The sequence below is a fragment of the Nicotiana attenuata genome, chromosome 8 (genome assembly GCF_001879085.1).
Source record: "Nicotiana attenuata strain UT chromosome 8, NIATTr2, whole genome shotgun sequence".
Lineage (NCBI taxonomy): Eukaryota > Viridiplantae > Streptophyta > Magnoliopsida > Solanales > Solanaceae > Nicotiana > Nicotiana attenuata.
Window position 1 is genome coordinate 33,562,353 of NC_031996.1, and position 25,633 is coordinate 33,587,985.

The window sequence follows — 25,633 nt, forward strand, 5'->3', positions numbered from 1 at the left end:
ATCTCCTTTCGATAATGGATTATCTACACATGTGGTAGTCCAACGATCTGTTTATCAGTCTAACTCTCGCCTTTTGGTTTTGGGTTCACCAAGGAGCAATACACCTAGTAACACATTCGTATGCGGTGCTCTTAGTTGTGCTGCCTTACTATCTATTTTCATCTGGTAACTTTCCTCGTGAATCTAATTTTATGCCTTATATCAAGGGTCGGGGTATGTTCCTTTTGTTAGGATAAAAAGATATTGCTCGCACCCCTTATGAGATTTTCTCCTAAACAATCATCTACCTGCTCTACTTGTCCATGTGACTAGATAACTTAGGTTACTCTTCTCCGATAAGTGCATCAAGACTTCTTGCCCTATCATAATTATTCATACGGTTGCTTCGAGTCCTTATTCTATACTAGCTCGTAATGATGTTAAGTACTTTCTTGCCATTGTTGACGATTTTCTAGGACTACGAGGGCTTGTCTCATGGGTTTCAAAAGTAATGATTTTCCTTAAAGTTCAAGCTTAAATTTCCATGATTTCAAACCAAAGTGTGTCCCCTTTTCAAAAGTCATAAATGGGTCGGATTTGATGAGGTTATATGGCTCTCTGCTCACTCAGGTTCTAGGAATATTGACAACGTCATTGTTATGTATGGGTATTTTGCTACCTCTGGAATTCCACCGCCTTAGGAAGGATTAGATTGTTCGGACTATGATAATCTCATAAGTAGATGACTTCTTTTCATCCTCATGCGCTTGTGGCATAGAGTCCTTGGGTCGCTTATTATTAGGACTGAAATCAAATTCCACGTATTTCATTTGCGGCCTCAATCACACCCATGTTGCAAGAGTCTTACCATTTGAGCTCAACTACTTACCTTACACTCAGGGACACAACTGGTGTATCCTACTTGATCACTTCTTTAAAAATCTCAAGTTCACATACATGGTATCCACCTTATCTAAGAATATTAGTTACCACTATGCTTCATTTATCTGATAATTGATGTAGTCACCTGGACTAAACCATGTCAGCATCATTAATAGAAATCCTCGTGTCTCTTAGTATAACCTCATGAAATACTCTACTCAGTGCATAAATGGATTCTTGAATAATTCCAGCCCAATCTTGAACTCTAGTGCTCTTTACTGTATTAGATCTATTTGGTTTGAAGGTTCAAACGTGTCAAATCACCCTGTGATCACATATATTCACTAGGTAATTTTATGGTCAATTTATTATAGCACATCTTAGAGTAATCGTGAAGGTCACCACGAGTTTAGTTTGGGTGATCGCATAGAGATTTAGAATTCAGGAGGGTGAACCGATTATTCTCAAAATTTTCCCCTGTAGATGTTATGTGAATTGATGGTGAAGGGTACGTAAGCGCATTTCCCATTAGGTCGCGCTAGGAGTGTGATGTTTCCCCATAGTTGTTCCTCATGAATTTGTGTTTTCATATGTCTATGTCTAAGAAGGTAGGTGGAGATCATTTGTATATCACCTTGGTGTAAATTATTGAAGGTGAATGTTAATGGATAGTTAGCTTATGCGAGATATCTAGCTGTCATCCTTGTTAGATAGGTTTGGAGGTTGGGGTTGTTTCCGTGAATGTGTTATAGAAAAGCCTATAAGTATAAGAGGCCACATTGAAGGCCGAGAGTATTGTGGAAATAAGGTATTTTCTCTTGATTTTATAGAAGTTGGTTTTGATTTGAAAAGTACCTTCTAGGTGTTATGATTTAAAAATGTGCAGTCCATGTCCAGGTATCATCGTGATAATGTAGTGCTTGTAATGCTGAGGTTCATGTTATTGATATATACATTGTGGTGCTTTGTCGAGTTGTGGATGTGCTTTTAGGAAGGTTTTGGTTGTTCTCTGGCAGGTGGATAGGCCTAGTTACAAAGGAGACTCTGCCGAAAATTATGAAAAATTTAGGAGATAGTCAAAACCCCGAAAAATTTTGCTAAGTAATTTAGGATTTCGTGGTGCCACGTAGGCTAATTATAATATTTTATGTGCTATTAACATGGTGGGCATCAATTGGACTTGGTAAATAAGTGTACGAGTCTTATGGTAAGTAATTTGGGGCCCAAGGAAAGACCTAAGCCTAAGTCAAATTGGAAAATTTCATAATAGGCTAAGATTCCAATGAGTTTTCACAAGTCCACACTTTGAACGAGCATATCTAAATATATGTAATCTTTTATGTGATGAAAAACCTATCATATGAAAGCTCTTCGAGTTTAGTTTCCAATGTTTTAAACCGTTCATCATTTGGACACTCCTACACAAAGTTATGATCAAATTACCAAAGGCTGGAAAAATGCAATCCTGTGTCAGTTCTGCGATCGCAAAACCATTATGCGGTCCGCATAATTGATCTGCGATTGCAAATCTGGTCGCAAATTGGACCAGTGTAGCCCAGTTTTGGGCACCGGGTTTTGCGACGCGTCTGCGGCCAGCATACCCATTCTGCGGTCCGTTATGCGTTCGCAGACCCGAATTCGGAGGGTTAATCTTCCTATTTTCATTACCCGACCCCATTTTAATATATAGGCTTTGGGGTTTCATTTGGGGTGATATTCTGATGATTTTAGAGAGATTTAAGAGAATTTTAGAGAGAGAAGGAGGGAGCCTAACATTCTAACCATTCAATCTTCAAAAATCAAGGAAACCAATCACAAGATTTTCATCTAAGAGATTGGGATTTCTAGAATTTCCGGCATATGTTGTAAGTCCGAAATTTGAATTATGTAGTATTTGTTATTTCAAAGGATTTGGTGTTGCAAAAATATAGGTGAAAGGTGTGTCTCAATGTGTTCAATGTGCTATTCTCGGTAAATTGGGGATATGTGAAGAATGTGAACTATATGCTAAATGGCCTAGATTTCAAGTCAAATTTAAATTGTGATTATTATGCCGAATCATGAGAGTTCCTCTCTATGCTTATAACTTGAATTGCTCTTGTGTGTGCCCATTATCTTAAATTGCAAGTTTGATGTTGAAAGTGAAAGTGATGTGGAATGTGAGTTATGAAATGTGGCCTAGTGCCATGTATGATGTGCTAATTGTGGCCCTAAGTGCCTATGAATTGATATATGTAAAGTAAAGATTGAAATGAAATTGTAATTGAGGTAACGTCTTGGTAAGACGGCTTAGCCGATCGGGCCGTGATAGGACGCCATACTACACACGTGGTGGTAATGTGTTGATATTGAAACCGGAAAGTAAGAATGAAATTATGATTGAGGTATACGTTTCAAATGATACGGCTTAGCCGATCGGGCCGTGATCGGACGCCATGTCATACACACATGGTGGTAATGTAATGATAATTGAAACTGGAAAGTGAGAATGAAATAAGGGTAATGTCTTGGTAAGACGGCTTAGCCGATCGGGCCGTGATCGGACTCCGCTCAAGAAAGCGGTGGTATTGTGAATGATGATGAACATTATTAAAAGCCCCAAACTAAAGCTATGGAAATTATGTGATTCCTTTTATTTGATGATGTAGTGATTGTTTAAAGCTTTTGTTGAATCTTTATGATTTCTTTGTCCTTGTATGGTTGTTCTTTCTAACGAGATGGTGTTTAGTTATACATACTAGTGCTATTCGATGGCACTAACGTCCCTTTTGCCGAGGGCGCTTTAAACAGGCAGTGTTGGTCGCAGCTAGTGCCGCTTCTTCCTTTCAGCTGACTTGGTGAGCCCCACTTCATTTCGGGGTCCTATTACATCTGTTTATCATGTACTTGGTATTTTGAAGTATAGCGGAGCCTTGTTGCCGGCATTTCCATATTATTCTTCAGTTGTATTTAGAGGCTCCGTAGACTGGTTGTGGGTGGAGTTTGACAATGGGGAATTGACTTAGAAATATTGATATTTGGCAAAGATGTATAAAACTTGGAATATTTTTGAAAATTATGAATGAAGTTGTTAATGGAAATGAAATAGAAGTCGTTAATGATATATGTACAAAGTATGATTAATGGAGTCCATCTCCTCCTTATCCATGAATTACTTTGGGTAGAATGAAACCTAACATGCTTGCTCAGTCAGGTTTACTCGGTTGAGCGCCGGCCGCGCTCCTCGATTTTTGGGGCGTGACAGGGTCGTGATAGGAACAATGTTGAACCGACAAGGGCGAGATTTTTCACTGATCCTTCTGACAATGATGGATAATGATAAGCACTTGAATATTTCGATTCTTCTTGGATCGGGAGAGAGAGATAGAAAATGAGGTGTAAAGGTCAACTTTGTGTGTATTTAATAAGTAGAGAATCTTTAGAAAATATCAATGTTGTGTTTTACAAAAATATTCAAAATCCCCCTTTCTTGTACTACAAATCTTCCTATTTATAAGGATACAAGGCCACAAAACTCTAGATAGCACAACAAATAGGAATATTCACTAGAATATATTCTAAGGAATCTAAATTCCAAAACTAGCTATTACTACACATTGAGGACGGATGCTCGTCCTCATCCTCGTCTTCTATTAATCCACCTCGGCCTCGACGACAATCTACCTTATTTATATGACCTCGACCTTTTGATATGTTGTAATGCCTATATATTGTAGTCTTCGAAGGCTTTTATATCCGTTGACCAGGTCAAATACGTGACATAAAGTTTTTTGCCCATACATTTAGTCCCTCTGCTTATCGAGGATGTCCTCACGAACGGGTTTGATAAGTGGATAATAATGGCCGTGGTCGTCATAAGAGTCATACGATGTGGCACTTTGAGAGTCACATATGTCAAACCCCTAATCTTCCCGGGAGACCTCTAGAACAAACCTGTCATGGTGAAATATGACATCATGAGGTCATTCGTCACGATGAATCCTGTTCTCGATACGCCGCGGCCTTTACACCCACGGCCTTCTCATTGGTTATGCCGCTTTGATTTTGGTTGTAATAATGACAAGCCATTTTGGATTCGATGTTTCTCCCCTACAAAGAGGAGGTGATTACCATTATACAAGATTTACTTTCATTTCTGCTATTATAATCACCTTTGCTTTCCTTTGTTTCTGTGATGACCCGATAGGTCATCTAGTATTTTAGAACCCAATTTTGTATTTCGAAGCCTCAAATATCTCATTTTAACCTTTCTCTATTTGCGTTCACCGTCCAAGTATTTTTCCGAAAAGCTTTTATGTTAAAACTGATAAAATATGAAAATTTGACTTACAAATCTATTTGAGTTGACTTCGGTCAATGTTTTGAACAAACGGACCTAGATCCATGTTTTGATGGTCTCAATGGGTCCGTATCATAATTTGGAACTTGGGCGTATGCCCGGAATCGAATTTGGAGGTCCCTAGCTCGAGTTATCATATTTTGTTGAAAAATTAAGGCTTAAAGGCTTATTGAATCTAAAAGTTTGACTAATATTTTGACTTTATTGATATTGGATCTGTATTTTAGTTTTGGAACACGGTATAGGTTCATTACTATATTTGGTGAGAAACGGAGTTGGTTTGATGTGATTCGGTCGTCCGGTTGTCAAAATAGAAGTTCATGAGTTTTCTTGAAATTTTCATTTCATTTGGTGTTCAATTCGTAGTTCTAGGTGTTGTTTTGTGAATTTGATCACGCGATCTAGTTTGTATGATATTTTTGGACTTGTGTGCATGTTTGGTTTGGAGCCCCGAGGGCTTGGGTGAGTTTTGGATAGGCTACAGGTGAATTTTGGACTTAGGAATGTGTTGGTGTGCTTCAGTTCCGGTGCAAGCCTCAGACCTCGCAATTGCGAGGTCATGCTTCGTATTTGCGACGTCTATCAGGTTCGCATTTGCGAGATACTCCATTGCATTTGTGAAGAGTAGCTGGGGAACCTCAGGTTTGCATTTGCGAACAAGACTTTGCTTTTGTGAAGTAGGACTGGGGGAGGCTTGGTCGCATTTGCGATCATTTTGGTCGCAATTGCGGAAAGATCAATGTGTGCATTTGCGAACAAATCATCGCAAATGCGGTGATACCAGAGATGCCGAGACTTCGCATATGCAAAATTTTTCTTGCATTTGTGGCGTTCGCAATAGCGAACCCCAGGTCACAATTGCAACATCTACAACTGGTCTAATAGCTGAAAAATGGGACTTTCTCTCATTCTTCAAATTTTCAAAACAAGAAAACCCTAGAGGCGGCTTTCCCAAGAACCCTTCTTCCCCAAATTATTGGTAAGTGATTCTAAGCTATTTTCTTTCAATATTTCATTACATTTCATAAGATTTCAACCTAAAATCTAATGTCTTCGTGGTGAAAATTGGAGGTTTCGGTAGAATTAGGGATTTTTGTAAAATTGGGATTTAGACCTCAAACTGTGGTTGGATTTCAGAGCAAATTACATAACCAGGCTCGAGAGTGAATGGGTAATTGGGTTTTGGTCCGAATTTCAGGTTTGGACCAAGCAGACCCAGGAGTTGACTTTTGTTGATTTTTTTAATAATGACCTAAATTGAATCTTTTGCAATCGTGGGTAGTTCCTAAGGCTTAATGTGAATCATTTGGCTGGTAATTTACTAGATTCTATTAGTTTAGAGGCTTGTTTGAAAGGCAAAACTGTTGTTGAGCTTTGAATTGATCCTTGGAGCGAGGTAAGTGTCGTGGTTAACCTTGACTTGAGGGATTAGGATTTGTTTGCCTATTTGCTACATGTTTAGGTGTTGGGTACAATGTATATGTGAGGTGATGAGTACTTATGCGTTGTTGTAGGGTTAAAACGTGCGGGTGAGACTTGTTCCTTGTAATTTATTGCCTACTTGATCATGTTATTCATACTTAGACTAGTTACTTATCAAATTGATCGATCTTTCCGCATTTATGGGCTTCCCGTGATAATTGAGTATTGTTTCTAAAGTGAGGTAGGTATTTTGGAAACATTTTGACGTAAGTCTTGTTCTTGTTCATTCTATCTCCCTGTTGTTATATGTTCATTGTTACATGGTAAGGAAGAGTGTTAATGCACGAAGGTTGATGTCGTGCCGTGTTTGAGTGTTAAAGCACGAAGCGTGATGTCGTGCCATATTTGAGTATTAACGCGCAAAGAGTGATGTCGTTCCATATTTTTAGAGTTAAAGCACGAAGGGTGATGTCGTGCCGTATCTATTTATTAATGATGAAAGTGAGAGTAAAAGTATGAAGGGTGATGCCGTACAGTATTATTGTTCCATTGTGAGGTTAAGCGAAGAGTGATGCCGTGCAATTTTTATTCATTGTGTTTATCCGTTTTACTGGTTAAAGACATATTGACTGTTCTAATTATCCTACCATATTTTATCGTATCTTGTACACCTTTTGCATGTCCCCTCCCAATAGTACATGATTAGCCTTTATTTGTTGTTATCTTGTACGTATATTGTTATTTGCACAAGTTATTTACGTGGGTGTCTTCTCATAGCCTCGTCACTACTTCGTCGAGGTTAGGCTCCACACTTATGGAGTACATAGAGTCGGTTGTACTCATACTACACTCTGCACTTCTTGTGCAGATTTTGGTAAGGGTCCCAGTTGTCCGTGAAATGTTTCAGCTCGGAACTGCTTTTGGAGACTCGAGGTAGATCTGCCAGCGTCCACAGACCTTAAAGTCCCCTTCTATTTTCTCCTATTTTACTGTTCTTTTCGTTCAAGACGGTTGTATTTACTTCGGAACCTGTTTGTAGAGATTCTAGAAGCTCGTGAATTGTGAATCCAAATTCGGGTTGTACTAGATATTATTGGCTTTTATATTATTCGCACTCAGTTTTAGTTTTATTTTGGCTTAATTGACTTTGTTATTGGTATTGGTTAAAATTGGTTTAAAGATCCTCTAACGTTGGCTTTCCTAGAAAGTGAAATGTTAGGCGTCATCACGATCCCGAAGGTGGGAATTCCGGGTCGTGACACTTTCTCTTACTTATCGTTCTCTCACTTTTCTTTCCATTTTCTCAATTCTTTTCCTCTAACATTCTTCAAACTTCAAAATCATATCAAACTTAATTTCTGATGCCAATGAGAAGATTAAAATCATTTCACTGGCTATTGTGGCTTCTGTTCGTGGGGGAGATGCCATCTCCGCCACAGAAGCGAAGGTTCTCCCTTCAGTGGAAGAGATTATCCCTCACAATCTCGATGCGAAACAGGATTTTAACCGGCTGTCAGAGGCGGTGGTTGAGGTTTTCCAATCTTCTTTGATGGCTACACGCTTGGCGGAGTTCAAGGCCAACAATAGCCTTCCTGATCAAGTGGAGCTACACCCGCCAACAATGATGAAGTGCATACTCGCTATCCTGGGTATTGTGCTCTCTTCGCTTAACCTTTCTCTATTGGCTATACGTTCCCTCTTCCCTTTTTTGGGAAATTTTGACACTTTTATCGGGGTTGTTCTGCTCAACTTGCTTCCTTTATATACAAGGTGATCAAGATGTTGTCGATGTTCGCCGAGCTGGCTGGCGTCAAGGTCACCATACGACACCTAATGCACCTGTTTATGCCTAGCTTCTACTGGGGCACAATATTTAACCTCGGCATCGTGGAAGCAAGTCCCTGGTCATCAGGATGGATGACAAAAGTAGTTGACAATTTTGGCTCGACTTCTTTTTTGTCAAGATCGAGACCGTCGTGGCCAATGTCACAGATTTTCCTGAAGCTTGGAACCACACTTGTAAGTATTCATGTTTACTTTTACCCATCTACGCAGTTGTATACTTCAAGTTTGTGAATTACCCCTTCTTGTTTCGCAGCTACTACTCGACCTCTTTAGTTGGTGACGCATCTCGCAGACTAGGTTAGACAAGTCCTTCCTTGCACTGTGGAGATCCACGACTGGTCGGGCTTTTGGAAAAAGTATAAGACGGCTTCTCCCCCAAAGGTAATGTCGTCGTTTAGATAGTGGTGTGTTTGTACTCATCCATTTTATAGTGCTTATCTTTCTTTTTTTACATTCTCCTAGGTTTTGTTAGACAGGTTGCAAGAAGGACACATGGCGTCAACGCCCTCCTTTAGGAGAAGGAGGGTTGCTGCTTGCTCTTCCCCTGCCTCTGTCTCGACTGCTGCGCTTGTCCCTTCCTGGGCTCCATCATATGTCGAGGACGAGGAGGTTTGCCTGTATGACACAGAGGAATGTCGTAAATGTGGGAGCAGGTGTACCCGCGACAGTCGACTTATCAAAGAGTGAGATTGTGGTGCGGGAGACCGCGACAATATTCATCAAGGAGGGCATTGGTGTGGCTTCTAAGGTGCCTAGGTTAGAAGAGATTGGTGGTGCCGCACCTTCGCGACCTAAAGAGGTGGGGGCCATTGTGGATGCCTTTGGTGATGGTCCTGTGCATCCTAGGCGCAATGAGGCCTCGTCTTTTAAACCGGCTCGGCCAGCTTCTCCTACTGATAGGGGAAAACAAGATGTCCGTCAAGCAGGACAATGGGTAGGCCGAACTTATTAGCAATGAGTTTAACTCTGACCTTGACCCCGAAGATAATGAGATGATTGACAATAGGACTACTCACGTCGTAGTTAGGGTAGAAGGGGGATCGACGACCATCACGATTCTAGTTAATCATGATCTTCTTAAGGACAATGAGGATGTGATTCATGCCTTTGGTTCCTTCTACTCTGACGTCGAGCATAGGACTCTCAAGGAGTTGAATGACAATACCCTTTCTAAGAGCATCGACGGCCTCACTCGCAAGGTAAATCTCTTCCTTTCTCACTTTCTTCTTTGTTTTGTTTTGCTCTTAAGCCTTTCTTTTACTTATTCCCTTGTGTTTGCAGACCGTTATCTTAGAGGTCGAGAGCATGTAGAGAGAGAAAAGGAGAAAAGAGATCTATTGGAACTTGCGGATGAAGTATGAGGAGTTCTACGGAAGTACAAGGAGTCCGAGAGGCGGCTTCACGAAGACGGCGATGCGCCCGCCTGAGGGAGGAGATGATAAAGAAAGACTTGGAGTTGCTCGCGTCAGAGGAGAGGCCCAACTCTCTTGAGGGTGCATTAGGATAAAAGAGGAGGAGCTAAAGCTGAACAAGGGCGTAGAGGTCCAGTGTCGTGAACTTCAAAGCTAGGTTGATCAACTACAAAATTGGTTGGATGGGTGTCAGTTCGAAATTGACACGCTTAGGGGAGAGGTCACTGACAAGCAGTAGCTGCTCGAGGTGGAAGAGTCCTCTCGAATGGAGACTCGAAGAAGGGCCGCTCTTCTAGACCTAGAGAACAAAACCCTTCGCATTGATCGGGACAATGTCCAGTCGATGGTTGAAGCTAGGGATACAAGGCTCGAGGAGAAGATAGGCGAATTGGAGAAAGAGAACTCCAAGCTATTATAACAAATTTCTACTATTGAGGGCGAGAATGCAGACTGCTTGAACGACCCTCTACTTCTTATGCCTCCGAGTTTCCTTCCATTCCTCGCAGTACGAGGAATGGATCCTCGCCGAAGCTCGAGTAGAGATGGTTAGAGAGTTGGGTCGGACAGGCTTTGTGAGCACCTGATTTTGACCATATTTAGATTTTTATCACCTTTTAATATATAGGTAACTTTAAGTTTATTTTACATATTTTATCTTTTATTTTACCTTTTACGGGTTTTAATTTAGAAAATTAAAAAAAGATAAAAAAGAGCCACATTTTTTTGTATAAGCATTATCTTCATTTACAAATAAAGAGAAGTTTCCAAAAAAAATATGATTTTGTTAAGTTTAGTACAATTTTTATGTTACAGATTTTCAAAAAATAAATATTGAGTATGTAGTAATTTTGCCTTGTTATTTTTAGGAGTAGATTTTATTTCGTTTACTTATTTTCAAGAAAAGAAAATTATCAAAAAAGAGAGCCAATAACAAATGGCCACATGGAAGATTCCCTCTTATGTCCTCTAACACATTCACCTTTAGCAAAGACTTCCCCAACGTCACGTCTTTTAGCATGAGTGCATCTGAAATATTCCCTCAGCAAAAGTGTTCTTTTTTCCCTAATTATCACAACATATATTAGCTATATTACACATAGAACGGGAGGACCTGAAATCATAGAAGAAAAATGGAGCAGCAGTTGCACTGCTCTTCTTCTTGAACGCATCTGTCACGACCCAAGTTCGCCCTCCGTGAACTGTTGTTATGGCATCTAGTCTCTACGACTAGGTAAGCCTAGCAATTTGCGAAAAAAAACGAAATACGAAGCAAATAAACTGAGGATAAAACAAAATAAAAACGTTTAAGATGCCGCTCGGCATATACCAATATATATACTCTAAAAACTGAATCAACTCCTAAAATCCGAAATCTCATGAAATCACAAGCTGAGAATACTACATAGTGCTCTAACTCCATAATGTAAAAGAGAGTACAGAAGATCTATAGCTAAAAGAGGGAATAGAGAGGGACTCCTCGGTCTGCGGACGCGGCAGATATACCTTGAAGTCTCTGAAGATCGCTTTGCCTTACTGACGGTATAGCTAAGCCGAAGAACCTTGATCTGCACACGAAAAACATGTGCAGGAAAGGGCATGAGTACACCACAGGGTACCCAGTAAGTGCCAAGCCTAACCTCGATCGAATAGTGACGAAGAAGGTCAGGGCTCTACTGGTTATATACATATATACGGCATAAGATAAAATAATATGAAATGAGATAGGAAAATAAAGACAATAACAACTATAACAGAAGGAAAAATCACAGAAAGAATGTAACTCCACACCGAGATTACAACAGGGGATCTCCCAGGATATCGTCCTGTAGTCCCAAATGTAAATATCCAAAGGATCTCCCAGGATATCGTCCCGTAGTCCAGTTCATAATGCGCAGGGGATCTCCCAGAATGTCAATCCGTAGGCCCAAATGTAAATATCCAGTAAAGGGGGAAATCTACCGGGTGTTGTCCCATAGTCCCAATATAAATGTGCAGGGAGGGAGGGGAATCTCCCGGAATACCAATCCGTAGTCCCAAGTAAACAAACAAGGGGAATCTCTCGGGATATCGCCCGTAATCCCAAAGTAAACACACAATAGTATCACGAAGAATAGTCAATTTCATCCAATTTCGTACCAAGGAAACACAGATATTTCAATCCTAACATGTTGCACAGAATCCAGTAAACAATTTAAGCAAGTAGAACAATTAAGTCACTTAGGCATGCTTCCCTAAACTAGACAGTAGGCTTTAATTGCAAGTAGTGTACAACAAGGAAGAAAACACAATGAAAACAGGATTTTTCAATAATTAGTACATGTACACACTCGTCACCTCACGTACACGGCATTCATATACCAACAATACCAAATCCTAAGGGAAGTTTCCCCCACACAAGGTTAGACAATCCACTTACCTCGATCCGGCTCGAAATCAACCCGAAACCACGCTCTTTCCACGAGTATCCAACTCCGGGTGGCCCAAATCTAATCAAATTAATTGCATAATGTAAATATAACTTCAAGTAGCTAATTCAACTAATAAATTCGAAGCTAGCACGCGAAATTAAGAAAATCGCCCAAAAAGTCCTCCGGCCCACGTCTCGGAATTGGGTAAAATTCATAAAACTAGAATCCTTACACTCTCACAAGTTCATACATACCAAATACATAAAAATCCGAGCACAAATGACCCCTCAAATCCCTAAGTCAAAGTCTCCAATTCCAAGTCCTAAACCCTCAATTTTGACCACTAATCTCCACAAATTCCATGCCTAATCAGTAAAATATCACCATAGAAACAAGTTTTAGTTCCAAAAATCTTATATCCACAAAATTCCCTTGAATCCCCTCTTCAAATTGCTCCTACAAGCTCCAACCCGAATGAGAAGTTAATGAAATAAGCCAAAAATTCGCCAAGGCAACTATTTATATGTTCTGCCCAGCGATACATCTGCGGTCCATTTCCCGCACCAGCGGGACCGCTTCTGCTATTTTTCATTTAAATTCCCTAACCGCACCTGCGACGCAATATCCACACCAGCGGTCGCGCAGGTGCATTCCTTCCTCCGCACCTGCAACTTCTGCCTCAGCTCTTTAGAATCCCGCATCCGCGATCATCTTCCGCATCTGCGATCATTGCACATGCGGTTCCTACTCCGTAGGTGCGATAATATCAGAAGACGCAGCTTCAGCTGCCTTATTCCTCATCCAACCTCTCCGTTAACCATCCGAAATCATCCTGAGGCCCCCGGTGTAACGACCTGACTGGTCGTTTTGCTTGTTAGAACCCCGTCCCCCTAAATAAGGCTTTCGTCACTTTGACTAATTTACGACCTGCGAGATGGTTGGTTTGGGATTTGGAGGAGTTTGGGTTGAAATAAGCACACTTGATTCCTTAAAATTTTTGTAAAAGGCTAAGTTTGACTTTGGTCAATATTTTTAGTAAACGCACGCTGACTCGTATTTTGATGGTCCCGGAGGGTCCGTAGGAAAATATGGGACCTAGGCGTATGCCCAGAATCGAATCCGGAGGTCCCTAGCCCGAGTAATGAATTTTTGTCGAAAATTGTTAAGCTGGAAATTCTAAGGATTTAATGAAATTGAATAATGCTTGACCATGTTGGTATCGGGCCCGTATGTTGGTTCCGGAGCCCGGTACAGGTCCAATATAACACTTAAGACTTGCCCGCAAAATTTGGTGTCAATCCGAGTAGTTTAAGCACGTTTCGACGCGTTAGAAGTGCAATGAAGAACTTGAAGTTCATAAGTTTGATTCAATTGGTTTTAGGGGGTAATCCTTAGATTTAGCGTTGTTTCGGGCATTCTGAGGGTTCGAGCGAGTCCATTTTATAATTTCAAACTTGTCCGGTATAATCGGGCGAGGCCCGGGGCCTCGAGTGTCAATCGGGCGAGGCTCGAGTGAAGTTGAAAATTTTTGGAAGGAGCTGAAGCTCCCAGCTATCTATTATAAGAGCGCCTGCGGTTGGTCAGCCGCAGGTGCGAGACCGCATGTGCGGTTCTTCCATCGCAGAAGCGGCCAAGGGCGAGGAGCGTAGGAAGCGCAGATGCGGCTCCTCTGTCGCATAAGCGACTTCGCGGGAGCGGCCCAAAGACCGCAGAAGCGGCCCCAGCCTGCCTGGCCAATTCCGCAGATGCGGCCCTCCCCTCGCAGAAGCGAGACCGCAGATGCGATCCCCTAACCGTAGATGCGGAAGTCGCTGAAGGAAGAACCTTCATTTAATACGGGAATATGTCATTTTTGACACATTTCCACCATTGTTTGGGTGATTTGGGAGTTTCCAAAGAGAGAGACTCCACCTAGAATCTTGAGGTAAGTCTATGACACTTATTTCTAGTTTAATACTTGAGTCTTGGATGGATTAACACACAAAGATTAGGGTAAATCATGGGATTCGAGCAAAACATAGGGTTTTGATGAAACTTAGATTTTCCACGAAATTCGTTATGGAATGAAGTAGAAATCATATATTATTGATCCTTAGGTTATAGAGAACAACTTCCTTCAAAATTTTTGGAATCAGGGCACGTGGGCCCGGGGTCGGATTTTAGGGAACTTATGTTTAAGGTTGGGAAATTTCTTTAGTAATTAAAATGCATGCTCTTGATCTTGTATTGACTAGTTCCTACTTCGTTTAATTAGTTGTGGATCGTGCGGATCTAAATTGAGGGTTTGACAACGTTCTTGATATTGGAAGTACACTTTGGAGCGATGCGAGTCTCCTATCTAACCTTGTAAGAGGAATTGTCCCCATAGGTATAATAATTGAATAATTTGCCACTAAATGCGGGGGCTACGTACGCACTAGGTGACGAGAGTCCGTGCGAAGCCACTATTATGCTTTAGTCCGGGTAGTCTAGGACCCAAAAACATGCTTTATGTGATGTTCTTTTAACTTTGTGATTAATTTGGGATTGCTTAAATCATGTTGAATGTGGTAAATGAATCTAATAAGAAGAACATCATTTACTTGGCTCTTTTTAAGAGAAGTTGATATTTCCGTAAGTAATTGCTCTCCTGATATATATTCTTGTCTGCCTATTGTTGTGTTTAATTACATTTGACCACGTCGCATGTATGATTTGTGTGCGGGGCAATAGATGCATCTATGGTTCACGTTGTTCGACCCTCCGGTAGTGCACACTTTATCTTTATGTTGGATCGGGCCGTACGACCTTAGCACTACTTGTGTATGCTTATTGCTTGGTATTTTGCTGTGAACGGAACTTGTTATATGCCCTGAATGTAAATGGCTAACTGTGACATCAATTAAGGAAGGACCTGTTACTTCATGTTTTAAATGGTTAATCATTTGTGCTAGCCATGCTTAGTTTAAAACTTATTATATTATTTGACCCTAGTAAGTGTCAAGTCGACCTCTCGTCCCTACTTCTTCGAGATTAGATAGGATACTTACTGGGTACATATTATTTATGTACTCATACTACACTTCTGTACTTAATTGTACAGGATCTGAGGCAGGTACATCTAGTTACTAGGCTGGTGCATGCCCTTGATCCGACTGAGATTCCACTGTGAGCTACTCCCTTCCTACGCCGTTCAGCAGCCCGATGGAGTCTTTTCTTTACTTTGGTTGTCTTCTTTATTTCAGGCAGTAGGATAGTATTATTCTTTTGTATATTCTACTAGCTGCCCACATAGTTGTGACACCAGGTCTTGGCACACACATTTGTAGATTATCTTTTGTTGGAATTGTAAAATTATTTTGGTACGATGTTAATTTTTGGTTGTTTGAAATTCAAATTTAGAGACTTTCTTAACTGTTTTTGGAAAAAGGTATAATTAGAATTTGTTAATATTTCTGCATTGGCTTGCCTGACAACGGTGTTGGGCGCCATCACGACCTGAGGTGAGTTTGGGTCGTGACAACATGGTATCAGAGCACTAGGTTCACGTAGGTCTCACAAGTCATGGGCGAACCTAATAGAGACTTGCGGATCGATACGGAGACGTCTGTATTTATCTTCGAGAGGCTAGGGTGTTAAGAAACTACTCTTTATTCACTTCCTATCGTGCAGTGGTTGGTATACTAAATTCCCCTCTTCTATTCTCTCACAGATGGTGAGGACGTGCACGACAGATGTTCCAGACCCGGGAGGAGCTGCTCCCCCCGTTGCTAGAGGTAAAGGCAGAGGCCGAGGGAGGGCACCGGCCCGAGGTACGGGACGAGGGAGCCCGAGGTAGGGCACGAGAGCAGATCCTGTAGGGGATCCTATCATTGAGGAGCAGGGCGAGGTGCCCACAACAGAGCCTACCCAGGCAACCTTAATGACAGCACCGGGTTTTCAGGAGGTCGTGGGCCGTATGCTACGGTCCATGGACACCATGACTCAGGCTGGTTTATTTCCAGCGGATCCACTATATCTCAGGCGGGAGGGGGAGCATAGACCCCTACTTCTCAGGCTGCTGGTCATCCAGCTGCAGTGTATCAGATTCCGGGTGCGCTACCCGCGGATAGGAATCAGCCAGTTGCTGCAGTGGTGCCCGAGCCCAGACCAACTGTGGATGGTGACTCGCAGAAGTTAGTGGATAGATGGACTAGACTTCACCCTCCTGTCTTCGGGGGTGCGCGTCATGAGGATGCTCAGGACTTCATTAATAGGTGCAAGGACAAACTGGAGAGCAGGGCCCGTAGATGGTGGCAGTCCTATGTTCTTGGCAGGCCCACAGGTTCTCCTCGCATCACTTGGGGTCAGTTCACGCAGTTATTTTTGGACAGGTATATTCCACCCTCTGAGAGGTAAGAGCTGCGATATCAGTTTGAGCAGCTTGAGCAGGGTCAGATGTCCGTGACCGATTATGAGGTGAGGTTTTCTGAGTTATCCCGCCATGCATTGATGATACTTCCTACTGACGCAGAGAGGGTGTGGAGGTTTGTTGCAGGGTTATATTCCGGCATTATGGCCAACATAGCCCCAGAGGTGGAGATGGGGACTTCTTATCAGCTAGTGGTGGAGATTGCTCGGAGGATTGAGGGCTACCGTCTAAGAGGTAGAGAGTAGGCATAGCAGGACAAGAGGGCCTGATTCTCCGGGGAGTTCAGAGGTGCCTCGGCTAGGGGTAGAGGTCAGTTTGGGAGGGGTCAGCCTAGCAACCCCCACATCCAGCACCACCACCTGCTCAGGGTGCTCCAGCGCGCCCCTATTTCAATGTCATACCAGAGAGTTCTTATCCCCCGCCAGCTATTCAGGGTTCTTCTAGTGGACATTCAGGTCCCCAAGGTTCTTCTGGTTCCTACTCCAGTGCTACGTCAGAGAGTTCATACCGTCCTCCAGCCATTTCTAGCTCCTCCGGCGGGTATTCAGTCCATCAGGGCCAGGCTTCCGAACAGCAGGCCATGGTGCCGAGAGTTTGCTACGAGTGTGGAGACCCAGGTTACATGAAGAGGACCTGCCCCAGGCTTCGGGGCAAGGCAGTACAGCAGGGTCAGCAGCCTATGATTCCAGCACCGGTTGCCCAGCCGCCTAGAGGCGAGGGACAGAGTGATAGAGGCCGTCCTAGAGGTCGAGGCCAGACAGGGAGAGGCCAGCCAGCTACTGCTCAGTCAGGTGAGGCCAGCCAGCCGGTGCTCCAACCAGATTCTATGCCCTTCCGGTCAGACCAGATGCATTGGCCTCGGATACCGTTATCACATGTATCATTTCCATCTGTGGCAGAGATGTTTCGGTATTATTTGATCCAGGGTCCACCTATTCATATGTATCGTCTCTGTTTGCTCGTTTTCTGGTTATTGCTCCTGAGCCATTGGGCACTCCTGTTCATGTGTCCATTCCAGTGTGCGATTCAGTGGTTGCGGATCGGATCTACCAGTCCTGTGTGGTTACATTCTGTGGTTTCGAGACTAGAGCGGATCTCTTGTTGCTTTATATGATCGACTTTGAGGTCATCCGGGGCATGGATTGGTTATCCCCGTACTACGCCGTCCGAGATTTCTATGCCAAGATTGTTACATTGGCAATGCCAGGATTCCTAGGGTTAGAGTGGAGGGGCTCCACAGTTGATACATCTAGCCGGGTTATTTCCTTTCTGAAGGCTCGACACATGGTCGAGAAGGGGTGTTTAGCCTATCTAGCCTATGTTCGGGACACCACCGCGGAGTCTCCGACGATTGAATCAGTTCCAGTAGTCCGGGAGTTCGCCGATGTGTTTCCTTCTGATCTTCCTAGCATGCCACCGGATCGCGATATTGAATTCTGTATTGACTTGGCTCCAGGTACCCAGCCTATATGTATTCCACCGTACCGTATGGCTCCGAAAGAGTTGAAAGAGTTGAAGGAGCATCTTGAGGAGTTGTTGGCAAAGGGGTTTATTAGACCTAGTGTGTCACCTTGGGGTACACCAGTGTTGTTTGTGAAGAAGAAGGATTGCACCATGCGGATGTGCATTGACTATCGCCAGTTGAACAAGGCTACCATTAAGAATAAGTACCCGTTGCCGCGCATTGACGATTTGTTCAACCAGTTTCAGGGTGCTAGGGTGTTCTCTAAGATTGACTTGAGGTTAGGGTACCATCAGTTGAGGATTTGGGACTCAGATGTTCCGAAGAATGCCTTCCGTACTAGATATGGTTATTACGAGTTTCTGGTGATGTTCTTTGGCCTGACTAATGACCCAGCGGCATTTATGGACTTAATGAACAGAGTGTTCAGACCTTATATTGATTCCTTTGTCATCGTCTTCATTGATTACATCTTGATATACTCACGTAGCTTGGGAAAGCACGAGAAACATTTGAGAGTAGTGCTTCAGACCTTGCGAGAGCAGAAGCTATATGCTAAGTTCTCCAAGTGTGAGTTTTGGCTAGAGTTAGTGGCATTCTTGAGGCATATTGTGTGTGGAGAGGGTATTAAGGTGGATCCCAAGAAGATTGAGGCAGTTCAGAGTTGGCCACGTCCTACATTAGTGACCGAGATCAGGAGTTTTCTGGGGTTAGCAAGTTATTACAGGCGATCCGTGCAGGGCTTCTCATCTATTGCATCACCTCTGACTAGATTGACCAGAAGGGTGCCCCATTCCATTGGTCTGATGATTGTGAGGCAAACTTTCAGAAGCTCAAGACAGCTTTGACTACAACACCAGTTCTTGTGTTGCCTTCCGGTTCAGGGATGTATACGGTATATTGTGACGCTTCGCGCATTGGTTTGGGTTCTGTATTGATGCAGGAGGAGCGAGTTATTGCATATGCTGAAGATTCATGAGAAGAATTATCCTGTGCACGATCTAGAGTTGGCGGCGATTGTTCATGCTCTTAAGATATGGAGGCATTATCTGTATGGGGCGTCATGTGAGGTTTATGCTGATCATCGCAGCTTGAAGTATTTGTTCAAGCAGAGGGATCTCAATTTGAGGCAGCGTAGATGGCTTGAGTTACTGAAGGATTATAAGATCACCATTCTTTATCATCCGTGCAAGGAAAATGTGGTCGTGGATGCCTTAAGCAGGAAAGCAGAGAGTATGGTTAGCTTGGCATTCATTCCAGCAGAGGAGAGGCCACTAGCCTTAGACATTCAGTCCTTGGCTAATAGACTGGTGAGGTTAGATATTTCGGAGCCCATCGGAGTCCTTGCGTGTGTTGCTGCTCAGTCTTCGTTATTGGGGTAATAGATGCATCTACGGTTCGCGTCGTTCGACCCTGCGACAATGCACACTTTATCTTTACGTTGGATCGGGTCGTACGACCTCGGCACTACTTGCGTATGCTTATTGCTTGGTATTTTGCTGCGAACGGAACTTGTTATATGCCCTGAAATGTAAATGGCTAACTGTGACATCAATTAAGGAAGGACCTGTTACTTCATGTTATAAATGGTTAATCATTTGTGCTATCCATGCTTGGTTTAACACTTATTATATTATTTGATCGTAGTAAGTGTCAAGTCGACCTCTCGTCCCTACTTCTTCGAGATTAGACAGGATACTTACTGGGTACATATTGTTTATGTACTCATACTATGCTTCTGTACTTAATTGTACAAGATCTGAGGCAGGGACATCTGGTTACCAGGCTAGTGCATGCCCTTGATCCGGCTGAGATTCCACGGTGAGTTGCTCCCTTCCTACGCCGTTCAGCAGCCCGATGGAGTCTTTTCTTTACTTTTGGTTGTCTTATCTATTTCAGACAGTAGGATAGTATTATTTATTTGTATATTCTACTAGCTGCCCACATACTTGTGACACCAGGTCTTGGAACACACATTAGTAGACTATCTTTTGTTGGATTGTAAAATTATTTTGGTACGATGTTAATTATCGCTTGTTTGAAATTCAAATTTAGAGATTTTTGTAACTGTTTTTGGAAAAAGGTAGAATTAGAATTTGTTAATATTTCCGCGTTGGCTTGCCTGACAACGGTGTTGGGCGCCATCACGACCTGAGGTGAGTTTGGGTCGTGACACCCAGGACCTCAACCAAAAGTATGAACAAGTCATATACCACTATTCAAACTTGTACCAATCTTCGGAACACTCAAAACAATATCGAATCATCAAAACACCCTCGAATTCAAGCTTAAGGATCCAAATACTTCTGAATTCCGCATTCGATCAAAAAGTCCATCAAACCTCGTCCGAATGACCTGAAATTTTGCACACACGTCACAAATGACACAACGGAACTACTACAATTTCCGGAATTCCATTCCGACTCCACTATCAAAATCTCGCTATCGAACCGAAAACTTCAAAAAAATTTGACTTTCAGCATTTCAAGCCTAATTAAGCTACAGACCTCCAAAACACAATCTGAATACGCCCATAAGCCCAAAATCACCCAACAGAGCTAACGGAATCGACGGCATTCCATTTTGAGGCCGTCTTCACGCTGCTTCAACTACGGTCCAAATTCTAAAGTTTAAGCTCTCATTTAGGGACTAAGTGTCTCAAAACACTTCGAAACTCAAAACGAATCCACCTGACAACTTACAATAGCAGAAACAAACATGGGGAATGCAGTTAATAGGGGATCGAGACGTTAATTCTAAAAACGACCGATCGGATCGTTACATCATCTTACCTTCTTCAACCTCCATTAAACCCTTCTCAAATACCGATAAATCAGATGTTGAACACCAGCCCAAAATTGCCTGAAAAACTCTATTTTCAGCCATGGAAATGAGCCGAAAAACTTCTCAAAAACGAGCTAAAAACTCAATCAAGACCTTGCTGCAAATCAACCCAATAATATGGCAAAATAGAACAAAACATTCAGCAATAACCAGCCCCATTTCCACAAAAAAAACAACCCCAAAATTGATACTCCAAATACAGCAAAAACAACCATGTAAAGTACCCTTTTCATCCTCAATTCCCATCCCAAAACAGCCCCAAAATCAGCTACAAAATAGCTGAAAACAGCCCCGAAAAAGCTCCAGAACCCAGCACCAAACACTAGCCAAAAGCATCCAATTCTCAGCCCCAAAATCCACCCCAATACTATCCTTAAACCAGCTGAAATCGCCCTTAAAATACAGCAAAATTAGCCACCCAAACATCACCAAAACGCCATTTGAAACCAGTCATGAAGCCCCAAAAAACGCGGCCAAAAAATAGCTCTAAACAGCCCTCATAGATGCAGCAGAAAATAAACCAAAATAGTCCCAAAAATGACTCCAAAATCGCAGCAAAAACGAGCCAGAAAACCAATTAAAGAACAGACCATTTTCAACCCCAAAAGCATCCAAAATAGTAGCTCCAAAACGCTTCCAGCTTGACCGGGAAAAGCCTCTCTTTCGATGCCAATACAGAGGTTGTCGGCGAATTCGAGCTCATCGCTTGAGGTCGCCGTTCAAGTCACTTTAGGTTCGAAGTTTTCTGGGCATTTGAGATCTGTTCGTGATCTCGTTGACTGTTCGTTTGTTGTTCTTTAGTCAAATTTGTGAGGTTGCTGGCGATTCCTCTATTCGGTTGGTCGAGTTATTCTTGTTGAATTTCCACCTTTGTATTCAGGAAGTTTTACATATATAAATGGACCATTTCTATCTTATCCTTTGTCAATTTCTTTATTATTTGGTGCTAGAATGATCTATTTGGCTAGATTCCTTGTTTGTGATATTATGTTCTTCACTGAAATTGGTCATAATTGGCTGGCTTGGAGTTAACTCACTACCTGACATAATTAGGATTGAGTGCCAGTTTATTTACATTCTTATTTTAATTTTTGATGTTGGCTTTGTTTGGAATAGAAGATACAGAAACTAATATGAATAAATGGTCCAATTGTTTAATGAAGAATTAACCCAAATAGCCGCTCACCCAACTGGTTAAATTAAAAATAGTCGATGAAGGTATAATAAATGCATAATTTATGTATTATATTTGTATAATTATATATAATCAATGTATAATTTATATATATTGCTAGAAAAAATAAACAATGAATATAGACGGCTATTTATGTAAAGATCCCATGTTTAATTCCATCGGCCTAATACAAATGAATCCATCAGTTGGGCCGTCATTAAATTAGCACTAATTCATAATATCTTCCCCACAATTATTTATCCATAATTTTTGAAATTTGCAATAATCTCAAATTGATCTAGAAATAATTATAAACATCACTAGTATGCTTTTAGGTACGAATTAATAATTTAATTATCATGGTTATGAGTATGGTTCCTGTAGGATAATTATGATACGTAAATCCAAAATTCAAGTGCACGTTCACGCGGCTTGACCTTACAACTTCAAATAATAAAATAAACATGTTATAAATTGCGGGTGCATTTTAAGTGGCGCGGTTTGCAATGTGAATAAAACAAACAAGTGTTCGACATTGTAACTTGTTTTGAAATAAATCCAGAAATACTCAAAATGAGTTAAATAAAATAAAAAGCGGTCAAAAAAGTAAAACGCGCATAGGTTTAAAACATGTAATAATCAGATAATCAAAATTTCTGGTTAACAGAATTCCTTATCCGGCCTTCTGTGTTTCGCAGACTAATAGAATCAAAATTTTCTTGATTTGGGATTTTGAAATAAACCGGTAACTTGAAACACCTTCAATAATTCTAAGTGGCAACTCGTAAAAAATTCGCTTTCAAATAATATCACTTAAATTGGAAAAACTCCTTTTTTCCCCCCGAAAAAAGGAGGTGTGACAGCTTTGGCGACTCTACTGGGGAAAAGAACCCAGTAGAGCTTAGAATACTGTTATAGTTGGTTACTTGTGATTGATTGATATTATAGGTTTGGGACTAATGTGCTAATTGTCGCTCTTTACTTCTTCAATATTTCCATGAACTGTATATAAAACTGTTACGCTACCCTTCTTCTCTCTGAGTCTTCTAAATCTTACAGGAAGCGTGCGCTTCGCGTGAATTCTTTTCTGTTAGAGTGTAATACCCCTAATTTTAGAATGAGGATCGGACCTCTTGCAAAGCCGGAGAAGCTTCTGTATTCCTGGTACGCTCCCCCCCCCCCCCCCTTCCCGCGGGCTCGAGTTGTCCCCTCGGGTAAGACTTGTCTGGAACTACACACCTTATGAAATAAACTCAGAAGAACAAAGACTCAAGCCGGATCCTTAGTAGGTACGCTTGTTTGCATCACGTGCATTTGACTTTAGGGACTTAACATAGGGGTTGGGCAGAAGCTTGTTTTAAATACGAGACTTAGGCATTTTTCTCCCATTTTTCACACCTTTGGGCGATTTTAGAGCTCCAAAAAGGGAGATTTCAATCTAGCTATTGAAGGTAAGTTATTCCTACCTAATGTGAGTTTAATACAGATATTATGGGTAGATTTTAACATGCAAATTTGTGAAATTCATGGGTTAGATGGAAAACCTAGATTTTTTATAAAAATGAGATTTAACCACGAAATTCATTATGGAATTTGGTAAAAATTATATATTTGAGTTCATGAGGTTATGGTAACAACTTTTTTCGAAAATTTTCGGAATCCGGGTACGTGGGTCTGGGGGTGAATTTTAAGAACCTTACACTTAGGGTTGGGTAATCACTTAAATAGTTAGAATATGGACTTTTGAACATATATTGATTAGTTTATATACTATTTGAATAGTTTTGGAGTGTTCGACACCGAGTTGAGTTTGCGCATAATCTCAAACCGGAAAGTAGGCCTTGAGACGAGGTAAGTCTCTTTTCGAACCTTGTAAGAAGAAATTAACCCCATAGGTGAATTAAATAAATATTTGTACCTATTTATGGGGTCTACGTACGTACGAGGTGACGAGAGTCCGTACGTAGATACTAATTATGCTATTGTACGGGTAGTCTAGGACCCGTTTCATATTATACTTGAAATGTTTGCACCCCTACTTGTTGATTTATTTGTTAAATCATATTAGAAGTTGATGAAAGAATTGTAAAGGAAAAATTAACTTAGTGGAAGTTACGAATGAAACACTTGACTAAATGAGAATTTGTGTTTTATTTGAAATGTTTTTATTTGTGGAGCGGGCCGAACGCCTTGGTAGCAGATAGATTCATCTATGGTTCGTGTCGTTCGACCCTCGGCAGTGCACATTTTAAATATTATGTTGGATTGAGCCGTATGATCTCGGCATAATTTACGCATGATAAATATTTGGAACTATTCATAATTGATATTGCTTAAATGTCTTGAAATGCAAACTGTTAAATGACAATTATAAACTTGGGACTTAATATTTTCGAAAGGAGTATTTATTGTTTCCTGTTATTGAGTTTTCAATATTATTCATGTAATCCATGCTTAGTATAAAATTTTCATATGTCATTATTAGCCTCTGGTAAGTGACAAGGTCGATCCCTCGTCACTAATTCTTCGTTGTTAGACTAGATACTTGCTGGTACATGTTGTTTATGTACTCATACTACACTTCTGCACTTAATTGTGCAGGATTTGAAGCAGGTACATCTAGTTATCGGTCCAGCGCGCACGCTTGACTTCTGGTTCGAGAATATACGGTGAGGTGCCTCTTCTGAGCTATACTGCAGCAGCCGAAGTATCCCTTTTGTTATATTTTTTTCTGTCTATCTCATTTCAGACATTAGACTAGTATTCTTTTGTATATTCTACTAGAATATTCATACACTTGTGACTCCGGGTCTTGGCACACACTAGTAGACTTATAATTTTTGGGTTGTATTTCTACAATTATGATTGCATGTAGCAGCTTTCATTTTGATTATTAAAAGATCGCTTATTCATCAAATCTTTTTAAATTAAGGAAAGTTATTTACTTGAAAAACTTATAAAGAAAATGGGAAATGATTAGATTGTTTACTGTTGGCTTGCCTAGCAACGGTGCAGAGTGCCATCACGGCGTATAATGGAATTGGATTGTGACAAATTCTTTCTTTAGAAGTAATTCCTTAGAAAATCGAAGAAGGAAAAAAATTCCTCCTTTCCCAAAGTCTTTCATTCAAAAAAAATTCAAATCAAAATCCAAAATATATTTTCCCTTATTTAGAAGTCTTTTTCCCAAATATTCAAAGAAAAAATCAAAAATCCAAAAAGATTCTTCTTCTTTAGAACTCTTTCTGTTGTAAATTCCATAAAAATTGAAAAATCGAGGTCCAAAAAATATTTTCGCCCTTCTTCAAAAGTTTGCTTTTGGAATTTTTTTTAAAAAAAACTCAAAAATCCAAAAAATTTTCTTAAAAATCTCTCTTTTGAAAATTCAAAGCCAAATCCAAAAACAAAATATTTTCTTCTTTAGGGAAAGAAAAAGAAAAAAAATTGAAATAAAAAAAGATGTTTATATATATATA